General features: G+C 43.2%; 1 long non-coding RNA gene across 1 annotated transcript; it reads left to right on the forward strand.

Moving 5' to 3' along the window:
- The first annotated feature begins 7699 nt into the window (after window positions 1–7699).
- Window positions 7700–9242, forward strand: LOC121675841. The gene is made up of 2 exons (XR_006020246.1): window positions 7700–8246; window positions 8964–9242. It is a non-coding gene; the product is annotated as an uncharacterized LOC121675841 (long non-coding RNA).
- Window positions 9243–11213: the final 1971 nt, after the last annotated feature.

The following is an 11213-nucleotide window of genomic DNA, read 5'->3' on the forward strand; positions in this document are numbered from 1 at the left end:
GCAGAGAGAACACATAACCTACCAGGCAACACTTAAATCACCAGGTCTTTTTTCACAGGTGATCCTTGCTTTGTGCAAAAGTGGATGTTTAGGTTCCAAAATCTTCTCCAAAATTTCCTTAGTGGTCTGTGCAATCCCTTGAACTTAGGCTGTAAATCAGCCACACATTATGCAACGAGTGCTTGCAGGGAAAAAAGGCTCTCACTGCAAGTGTGAGGTGCACTCTGTTTTCTTTGCAGAGCAGGGGCATTAACCCCCAAGTTGCTGAGGGTTGGTTTGCAATTATTAAAGGTCACTAGAAATATAATATAATATAATATAATATAATATAATATAAATTATGCTATGGGTAATGTAATGTAATGTAATACAAAAATTCATTTTTCCATAAATACTTAAAGTATTCATGCAGATGTCTAAGCATTTGTAGGTTTCACCACCAACTTGAATATATTTTCAAACAGCTGCCCTTTTCTATTTCAAAATGCCTGTTGCACATATTTTTACAAATAAATAAGGTGGTGTAAAAGCAGCATTGCTGGCCACAGTCCTGCCTCTCAGGATGTCCCAGAACACTGATGCAGCTTCTGCCCCATCATGGGTGTTCCTACCACAGGGTACCAGTAGGACAGACCTCTAATGGATCTTCTCTCAAAACTCATTCCTGTGAACTGTGTAACAAAGGGACTTCAGCATCCTTTGGTTTCCTGACAAAATCTATTCATTGAGTCTTACCTATTTGTGAATGTGCCTGCCCTAGAAGGACTCTTGCAAAACCCAGGGGGTTATGATCACCCTTCTTCTATGATCTACCCTAGCCAAGACCCGTCTTGCTGCATATCTCCCAGAGCTCACCAGGAGTTTTGTTGGGTGAAATTCAGCAGACACAGGAGACGAGACGAAATGAGCTAATGGTCACCAGCTATTATCATCATGGTGACTGTTGATTGCCTATCAGGATAGTCATCACCTGTTTTCCAAATCCCCTCTTTGGTCAGTACTAGAGTCTTTGCCCTCAACTCTCAATTTCAGTTAATTTTGCCCCCAATTCTCTTTTCACTTCCTTCTGTGAATTCTTGGACTCCAGTTCAGTTGCAGTTCTCCTGCACTAATGAAAAGAGTTGAGCTTTGAGTACAAGTTCTCAAAGACCTTTGGCCTAACATCCATATACACTTATGTGATAAGACATCTAAATATGCTGCCAGGTAGGAGAGAGAAGCATTTTCTCTTGGCTATCCTTCCTTTTATGTGGCCTGGATTATTTTAGACTTTACATGTATACCTTTTCTCACTGTGGTCTCTGAGGCCACATTTCCATCGATGTAAGCATTAAATCAGTGGCAGGGTTAGAGCAAGCCCTAATTATATTACAGTTTAATAGGGAAACAGATCATGTCAAGTGGGAGGTCAGCAGCATATTTTTGGAGCAAGTCTCAAAGTTCACCCAGTACACATCCCTTCCTTATACTGGAATATTTATAGTTTGTTTGGTTTACGCTGGAAATATGCCTTCTGTGAGCTACTCCTGAGAGACTCCTCCTCCTCCTATTCAAACTCTCCCATAATAGATTAGAATGGGAGCTTTAGAATGGACAAACTGTAGTAACCCAAGGCGAGCAAATCCCAAGCTCCTTTATACAAAACCCTTTCCCAGTGGTTCAAACACCCTGGCACCCAGATCCCATATGTGCTGCAATGAGCAACCTTTGCGTTCCTATGCACTCAAAGTTTCATTTCTGCCTGGGTGCTCAAATACACCTGCTACCCAGTTAGGAGCCTTCCTCAGGACAATGTCCAGTGGGTTCCTGACACTAAATCTTTCCCTAGGTCCTCTGAAGTACATGTTTTCTGATGGTGCCTATCCTATGCAGTGGGAGTGAGCAACTACATGGTGTAGTCATGCCTGTCTTCAAAGACCACGTGCCTTTTCAGGCACTTGCTTTAAAGGATTGACAACAGGCTATGTTTCTGCTCTTAAAAAATTCTTGTGTAAAATCTTGGAGCAGTCCTGGGAGCAAGAACCAGAAAGAAGAGTCTCCTTCTCCTGAGCCAACTGTTCTCCTTCTATTTTCTGTACGGCCTCAGAAAGGAGCATGGAGGGTGCTCCTGTCCCCATTTAGAGCCTGATAGCTCAGGTAACCTCCCAGATCAATGGAAGTAAGAGATTAAACCTCGTCCGGCAGCCACTGGAATTGTACCTGGCTTATACGTATCCCTACCGGATGCTTAAAGGAAGCAGCACCACCTCATTCTTCCACCAGCATTTGCAAGAGAGGAATGATGTCTAAACTAAAAAGAAGAGGCCAAAGCACAGGAAGAGATCTCAGGTTTGTGTCTCTCAAGAGGACAGAGATGCCTCCCTACAACACGAGGGACAAGTGGTCTCCCATTTCCTGCTGGGGAGGATGAGCTGCTCCCTGCACACCTTGGTGGTTGACTTGGGAGCCACTTCAAGGGACTGAAGTCTCCCAGCTGAGAATCAAGCTATGTAAGACAAAGGATGTAGAATCAGGTATTGCTGTGACTGGATTTTGGGTGGCTGAGGTTTTATGGGAACTCCACTGGCTCCTAAGCCTCTTCAGTAAGTTTATATTATATAGTTAAGAACAGAAAACCACCTATTTTGGACTTGTAATGTGACAGAACTCTCATGTGAACATTTTAATGAGTGATTTAGCAAAGTTCAGTATCACTTGTAAAGAAAATGCATATTTCCATACCACATGAAATACTGCTTAGAGTTTTTCTGAAAACATCATACTCGCGTTGACAGAAAAATAAAATGTACACAGTAAAAAAAACTTAAGCTTTTCTTTGAAACCTGCCACCTTATTTTAAAATAACTATATTCATCCCAGCTGATGCTCAAAGTGTTACGAAAGGAATTTCTCTTCCCTACTAGAAAAGACAGCCACTCAGGCAGGTAATCACAGTGTTGGAGGGTTTCATTTTGTTGAGTATAAATTTCTTTTATAAGCTACTTTGCCTATCAAATGACAGTGAGTCCCTTAACATAAATACCAGTGCAATTTTGTTACGTGAATGAGTGGTTACTAGTTCGGTTTTTCTCTTTAATCTAATCAAGTGAAAGAATTTGGAAATCCTGACCTGAAAGTGTTTCACACATGCTTAATTTTAATTGTGCACGTAATCCCAGTGAGTCCAGTACTACTCATATGCTTAAATTTAAGCACATGCATAGGTGTCAGCAGGACTGGGCTTTAACATAGCACAAAATACAGTGTCTAGTTTTTCAGTCTTAAAATTTATGCCTCGACAGATTAATTTTTCCTAAGAGAAGTTGTTCTATGAAACAATTTATAAAAAAACCCCTGTATCTAAAATATATTTAAATGGAGACATTAATATTAATATGTTAATGTATTTGATACTTTAAAGTATATCTATAACAATATATAACATTTCTAAAAAGTACTGAGTCACCTGAGGCACCTGACATGTGACATCGTAGAAGAAACTGAGAGCCAGGTAAGAACGGGATGAAATTATTTTCATTGCTGTTGGCATGGGTATGTATTTCCAACTGTTTTCTGCTGCTGCTTCAGAGTAACATACTAACAGCTATCACCAAAATAGCTATTTTCATTATAGGAATATTGGGCCTTGTTACAATATATAAATATACTCCGAAAACTCATAAAAAAATTACTATCGCCTAATTTTCCTATATTTTAGAAAATAGGCAAAGTCTTGATAGATCTGTTTACTTTTATATGCTTTCTACAACCATAACGAGTTTCTGTACTGAATAATTGTCTGTGAACATTTTGCTTTGGGAGCTCAGTTTGAGCAACAAGCTAACAACAAGAAAACCCAACCAACCAGTAAGGGCAAGCAGTACTTGGAGGATGTTATCAGTTACTTCCAGAAAATGCCCCTTGGTGCCTATTTCACTCTGCTATTTTAAGTTAATTTGCAAAGCTTTGACAAGGAACAAAGGTTAAATACTTGGAATTTGCACAGGTTGTATGCTCACTGCAGAATGCGAAATGAATGTTACAAATAAATGGTAGTTCCCCCAAGAAGAAAAAAGGTGGGGCATGGGTTCAGCTGCTCTGAACATCATTAAAAGAAGACAATTCTTCCAGAGCCAAGTGGGAAAGGCAGAGGTAAAAATGCAGAGTATTGCAGAGGTGTTGCTTTCAAGACTGCTTTTTTAGAGGACTCCAGGTAGGTATGGAGCTGAGCAGAACTGTGTTACAAACACCTCCTGTTATGTGTTACTCTAAGGAATGACACCTGAAGTACAGGAACCTGCTCTGGTAATACTAGAATACATTTTAGCAACCTGAGCTGAGGGCTGAGCTTTGGTAGTTAGGGATGTCGGTAAATAAAGCAGTGAAAACAGATGTAAATCCAGTGGCACAGCATGCTACGGAGATGGATATTTGTAGTTATAAAACTGCAGTTCTGGATGAGCTTATAGCAAATCAGATTAAATTTAAGACTGCTAAATTTTGCTGTGGGAATTTATTTCTGTTGATAGGGCTTGGACTGTTCTGTTTATGTTTTGTTTGGGTTCTGCTGGCTGATTTTATCAACATGTGTTAAATACATTCATGCTGGTCATTGTAGTAGCAGCTGGAATGCAAAGCCATCTCCACCAAGCCATCCCTTAGTAAGTAAGAGGTGGCCAAACTGAAGGAAACAGATTTAGAGTTTGCCCATTGTCATGCAGCATGAAAACCATAGCAGAGAAAACAGAAAACCTTCAAGTCCTAACTCTCCTGGTAAGTGGGGAATGTTGTAAGTACAAGGTACTGTGGCAAACTTTTCCTCCTCCAGCCTTCCTCAGCCATGAAAAACTTTTTTTCCCATTTCTGGTCCTCATCCAGCTCTGAGAGTCAGTGACGATAATCAGAGCATGCCAAGTGTCTGACCTCAGCAGATTTTCTTGTGAAATAAAGAACGCAGTGTGACATGTAATTTTTTTCTGAATTCTTCAAATATGTCTCCTGGAATACATTCTTTCTGCTAACACTTCTGCTATCAGCACTGTTTTCTGCATTTGACCCTCTTCCCTACTGGTATTACTGTGGTATTTTATAAGGAAGTTGTTAACAGGTTACTTTTCATTCTACTACTCTAGCAAATTGTAGTAGGTTTGAGTTGGTATTTCAAAATTAGCTTTCTACCTTCACAGCTAATCCTCGTGGGACGTTTAAAACCAGTGATGTTCTGAGTGCTCAGCACATTACTGAATTAGGCCTCATTGGAAGGATATCCAGCCAAAGTTGACAAATTTATAAATACAAAGTGACACAGTTTCACTCAAGAATCTACTTGTACACAAACAAACAAACCAAGTCAGAAAAAAATAACCTATTTCTCAAATTACTTTTAAAAAGCCTGAGAAGTCAGTAATTTCTAAAGATCTCAGGAAACACTCAAAACAAGTCTTGACCACTAAGATTTTGTTTTATTTTTAGTTTTTTCACATAGCTAGTATGTTCTATAGTTACTGTTTCTGCTATCTATCCAGAACATACTCATTGTAGTTCTCCTCTGTATTTTTTACCACTAGCCTGCACAGATACTTTAATTACAGAGAAAAGACATCTCATTGTGGTAACAGCACTTAATTCTGCCTTATCCTTATTGGTTTTCTTGTTTTGTGCTATTCCCAGACACATGGTTCAAAGCACTTGCGAGACGATTTCATTTTTTTTGTTGTTGTTGTTTCATTTTGATCTTGTTTTCCTGGCTGAGAGGATGTGTGTCACTTGTGTTTTGAAATGAACTCTGGTAAATACAGCCGCTTCTTGAAAAGATCACTGGTCCCCTTTGAGCACGACTCTGCCATAAATATGCAAGTGGGAAGAAAACTATGAAGAACTTGTTGTGTGAACTACCCACGGGCTCGGTCTTCTCCTCGTTACAGCCCTGCTTCTGGACCCTTCCCCGCAGGGCACACGACACCTCCCAGCCGTGCGTGACACCGAGTGCCAAAGAAGGGTAACTGTGTTATAAGGCTTTTTAATTCCCACTTACTTCAATTCCAACTTACTTCAGCTGTTATCAGCAGCTGGTTACTTCAGCTGGCTGATATGCCTCGGTGTCTTGTAAACATTCGGTCTAGCACTGTGCATTACTCATAGTTGGAAAATCACTTTGACTCCTGTAGCATAATTATGTTAATGTCAAATGAGTCACAGGGAAACAGAAAACTTTTATCAGTGCCAGTTTCAGAATGCTCCCGTTGGCATGATAGAAGTAGGTTAGGGGATTTAGGGGAAAAAACAACTTTCATTTAATGAGTGATATGAAATTATGATAATAATTACTCACAAGGAAGCTTATGTGACAATCGAACTCAGATTCACTGAAGCATAAAATTAGTAAGAAAATAGCCAGCCTCATTATTTATAAGAGCAAGAATGAAAAACACTGAATTTTTAAACAATCACTTTTCCAAGAAAACTTCAGATATCTTTCGCACATAAACAGCTTTTCACATTCATTATTTAGTTTCAACAGCAGTAGGTGATTTATTTAAATTGACATCTTAATTAGATTGCATTTCAGAGCCAACCTCCTCTGATATTTTATGAATTTTACCTCTTTCTTAGTTCAGTTAATGCTAGTGATCAGCTAAGAAAAAAAAAACCAGCTCATATGTGGATCATAATGCAAAAAGCCAAAAGCCCTTCAACAAGCTGAAAGTTCTTATAACATATCTTGTCCCAGCTTAAAGCAGACAGGGCCAATGAGAGCAGAATTCGTTCCAGAGTTTAAAGACAAGGGGACAAACATCTGTGACACACTGGCTATCTCAGGGCTAAGCTGCAGCACTTCTTTTTTTCTGGAACATACAGAGGCAAGTTCCTCTGGTATTTCCCTACCAGGATTTTACATGCTCAAACATATATCAATATTCCCACATGCCATCCTGATGAATAGGATATACCACCTGAATGTGAAGGGAAGCTTTTTTTTTTTCCCAGATGGCTGAAACATCATTCTCAGAACACAAGAGTTTTAGTATTCTGACAGATTCCACTGTGCTATTTAATAAAAAGGCTCAAAAGTAAGCAAAAGGCAAAAGCTGAATTGAAAATCATGTATTATATCTATATAATTTTAGTCGGGAAAAAAAATCACCTAGGGCAATGTAATAAAAATCTCTTATTGATAACTAACTGCATTTACATCAATGTTCTATTTGAGAGGGAGACAAGACTTACATTTCTCTGGGAGCTCCATCCCTCTGAGCATTTCCCCTTCATCTGCTGACTTCTCATCTCATGCCTTTTCTGACTTCTCTCCACTTATCCTAGAAACTGTCAATAAATTAAATCTGCCATGTCCTATAAGAAACCAACTGTTGTTACTAAATTGAGTGGGAATATAAGGTCATGCCATAGGTGACTAAGTACCCCCCAGATTTCCCTACGAGCCATGATCTAAATATGATGGTACAGCATCATCTCGACCTTATAATGAGTGAGGGGCTTTATTTCAGAGCACATCCCCGACCCAGAGATAACCTACTTTGGACAACACCTGTAGTTTGAAGCCCTCAGCTCTTGGCTGAGTTGAAATTGTGTTTTATTATGTAAAATAGTTCATGCCTAACACATCAGTAGAAATCCTCTACTCGTAGCATTTGGTTCTTTTGTGTTTCGCGTGGGAACATACAGGAAATACACCAAGGCATTCTTTCTTTGTAAATTAGCATCGTTTTATTAGTGATGTGCGTTTGTGGATTGCCCCACGGAGGCGACCAGACGCCAGAAGGAGTTTCCCTTCTCGCCGTGCCCGCCCCGGGACAGCGCTCCGGGGAAGCGCAGCGACAGAGCCGGGAGCAGTGATGGAGAGAACCGCTCCGGACCACACGCGGGGAGCATCACCCGGGGCAGCACGGCGCGGGAGAGCCGGGGCAGGCACACCCGGACTGCGGCTGAGACCCGGGGAGCTGGGGCCCGGCCCGGCGGAGCCGCTCTCCCCGGCAGCCCCTCACTCGGGCCGGCACCGGGCGGCGTGCGGGGCTCAGCGCGGCCGCCCCGCGCCCCCCCGGCCCCGCAGCTGCGCCCGTCCGTCAGCGCCGCCCCCCCGGGCGCGGCCGCCGGGCGCTGCCCCTTTAAGGCAGCGCAGCCCCGCGCGCATTCCAGCGGCCGCGTCACCGTTCCGGGAAGCGGGTGGCGTCATCCCGCCATCCCTCCCGCCGGCCATCCCGCGGCGGCGGGGCGGGCCCTGGGGAACAAAGGCGGGATAAAAATAGAAGGTGAGAGAGCGCGGGGAGCGCCGTGCCCGGCGGGCGGGGCCGCGCTCACGTCGCCGGTGACGTCACGGCGGGCGCGCGCCTGCGCGGCCCCGCGCGGCTATTGATAGGCGCTGCCGGGTGGGAGCCGGGCGTGGTGACGTCATGCGGGGCCGCGCGTGCCGCGTCATGTCGCGGCCCGTCGCGTGCGCGGCGTTGGTAGTGGCCGCGCGCGGCTCGGGCTCCGCGTCCCCCTCAGCATTCCCGGGGTGAGGAGCCGCCTCCCTCAGGGAACAGCGCGGACCCTGCGGATGGGCTTGCCTTGAAAGCACGGCGGGCGGCAGCTCCCGGGGGACTGATGGCTCTTGAGACAGCGAGAGCGTTCTTTGTGCCGTGCCGTGGATTGGCTTTGATTTGGCACCAGCAAGGGCGCCAGTGCTAAACTTCCCTTTGCGGGGTGCTGAGTGAAAGAGTAACTCTGTATCGCACTGCGAGCGAGGGCAAACAGCGGAGCGTTCTCCTCTTGCTCCGTGCTGTGCTCTCCCAGTAAAGAAAAGCAATGCATTACCCCGGGGGATGGTTTCTACGCCCACTGGAACGTGACATTCCCCACAATTAATTATTACATAAGTACCATGTCAAGGATGCCATTGATATTACGGTTGTTCTCTCAACTACAGCAATGACAGCAGTAGCTCATATCTAGAGTCTTAAAAGGATGCTGGTTCATTTCTGTTCCAGCTGCCAAGTCCGTCTCTCAAGAGCAGCCTGAGGATGTTCCGTAGCCTTGGTGGTCGTGGACTCTCTGTGAAGAAAGACTGAAGCCTGGGACTATTTAGACTCTCCTGCTGCAGCTGGCCTTGTCTTTTTTCTAAGAATCAGATAATGTGAAAGGATATTGGGCCACGTGTAAGCTTTTAATAGTAGCATTTGGTAGACAAGGCTTACACTCTTTACTGTAACTCTTTGTGTTTCAGTACTGAGTATTAAAAAGCTACTGCGTCCTCTTTGATCCCTTCTGAATGGCGTGTGGGATGGTTTGTGGTTGGTTGGTTTGGCTGGGGTTTTTTTGTGAAGTTGTTCATAAAAGTCAGTGTCTGTGTGTCTGTCTCCCAAAGCTGTTGCTTTCTCTAGACAGACCAGACAGCAAATAGATCTCTAATTTGGGATGGCATCTTGCCAGACTGTTCACATTCAATGAAAATGTGGTGGACCATCTGAAACTAGGAACTATATCATCAACAAGTAACTCCTGGTACCCTAGTCACTGTGAGCAGGTGAAAGATCTAGAAAAAAATCACTAAGCATTACACAGTAAGCACTAAATAAAGCACTTGTAAAGGACCTGTAAAGTAGGTTGAAATTTCCAGATGGCAGGACTGAGTGTGCCAAGTTCTGTCCCCATAGGGCTGATGTGTCTGCATCAGTGTGCTCTCACCCTTAAGTTCGGAGGTTTTTTATTTGAAAGATAAAAATATTGAACTAAATATAGACTAAACTAATCTGAACTAAATCTAAACAAGGGATATGTTCATTCCATAGCTTAACCAAATAGTTAATTTGGGATTATTCCCTAGTGGTTTTGAGTAGGCTTAACCAAAGTCTCGACTGGAAAATTGAAGGAAGTTGAGGTTCAGCCCTTTTTGTGTGCCAGTGCACTTGAAAAGGTAGTTCAATGCTGGCAGTCCTTTTTCAGCCTTGCTTTGTGATACAGTGGCATCTGCTTGTGAAGGTTGCATGTGCCATTTGAAGGGCTTCGTTGTGCAGCGTAGCGATGGCGTGGTGCAGTGCAAACCTGAGCTAAATTGTACTGTCCCAGAGCATTCCGAGGGAGGCTGGTGTAGTTATTAGAGAGTGGCTGTGTCTTTTATTAGATTGAGCCATACAGAGGAAGAAAGGAGAGAAGTGGGCAAGCTTTCAGGAGCACAAGCCTTTCTCCTTCAGCTGCTTTAAAAAAGAAATTCTGGAAAACTGTATCAGTAAATTTGACCTGTTCCTGATATTGTGTTCTCTACCAAAAGCCCGAATTACTTCATTAGCTTCTAGAAATGTAACAGCTGCTAGTTTTCCATTTAGCTGTTCCTGGTTACATGCTGCTAGGGACACACCTGTCAAACAGAATGGTGTTTGGGCCCATAAATGTGCAGTTGCACAGTTAATTGCTCAAATTGCAGCAAAGCAACCCTGGGATATATTGTCTGGAGATAACACTGCATCTCCTCTGAAGGGGGAATTTGCAATGCTTACCTCACCATTTAGTCACCTGGATGACTGTATGCTGAGAAGAAAACAGGCTTCTGAATGAGCCACCAGAATATCATTGCAAAGTGTACTGTAACCTGAAGAGAAAATCTGCACTGATTGTACATCTCTGCAGTGATGTCCTGCACTATGCTAGAACCTCCCTGCAAAATAGTAAAATAATCTTCTTAACCTAGAAAAAAAAGTCCTGTGATTTGAAGTGAAGCTTTCCTGGAATTTTCCATGGCTTTGAGGTGGTGTCCCCTATCAGAAACAACCTTCCAGGAAGTCTGTGAGCACTGAGCAGTATCAGTCTGTGCATGAGTCTTGCATAATAAATGCCCTGGGCTGCAGAGCTATGGATTCTACTCATTCCCATCCCAGAATGTGAGGTATTTGCTCAATGTACTGAGTGTCCTCATGGAAGTTTTTGGGATGAACCCAAACAGCTACCAGGCATAGAATGGCTCCCACAAGTTGAAGGACAGAAATGGACTGTCAGCAGCTGGAGAATATTTTCACAAAGCAATCCAACTACTAATAGAGTACCTTAAAACATAAGCTCAGAGCTTAACTTTTTTAACCCAGGTGGACACTTAAAAACTGTGGTTTCAGCAGAAACATAAATTTGGCACCTAATTTTGTCCTTATTCTTCCTGTCAGCCCTTTGCTTTCACACAGGTAATAATTAACAGCTGTTCTTCAAGTTCCGTGATGGCCCCATCTCACTTCTAAGTGTCAGTTACTCTG

The sequence above is a fragment of the Corvus kubaryi genome, unplaced genomic scaffold (assembly GCF_017639235.1).
Source record: "Corvus kubaryi isolate FWS band 111438036 unplaced genomic scaffold, C.kubaryi_AGA036_p1.0 76, whole genome shotgun sequence".
Classification (NCBI taxonomy): Eukaryota; Metazoa; Chordata; class Aves; order Passeriformes; family Corvidae; genus Corvus; species Corvus kubaryi.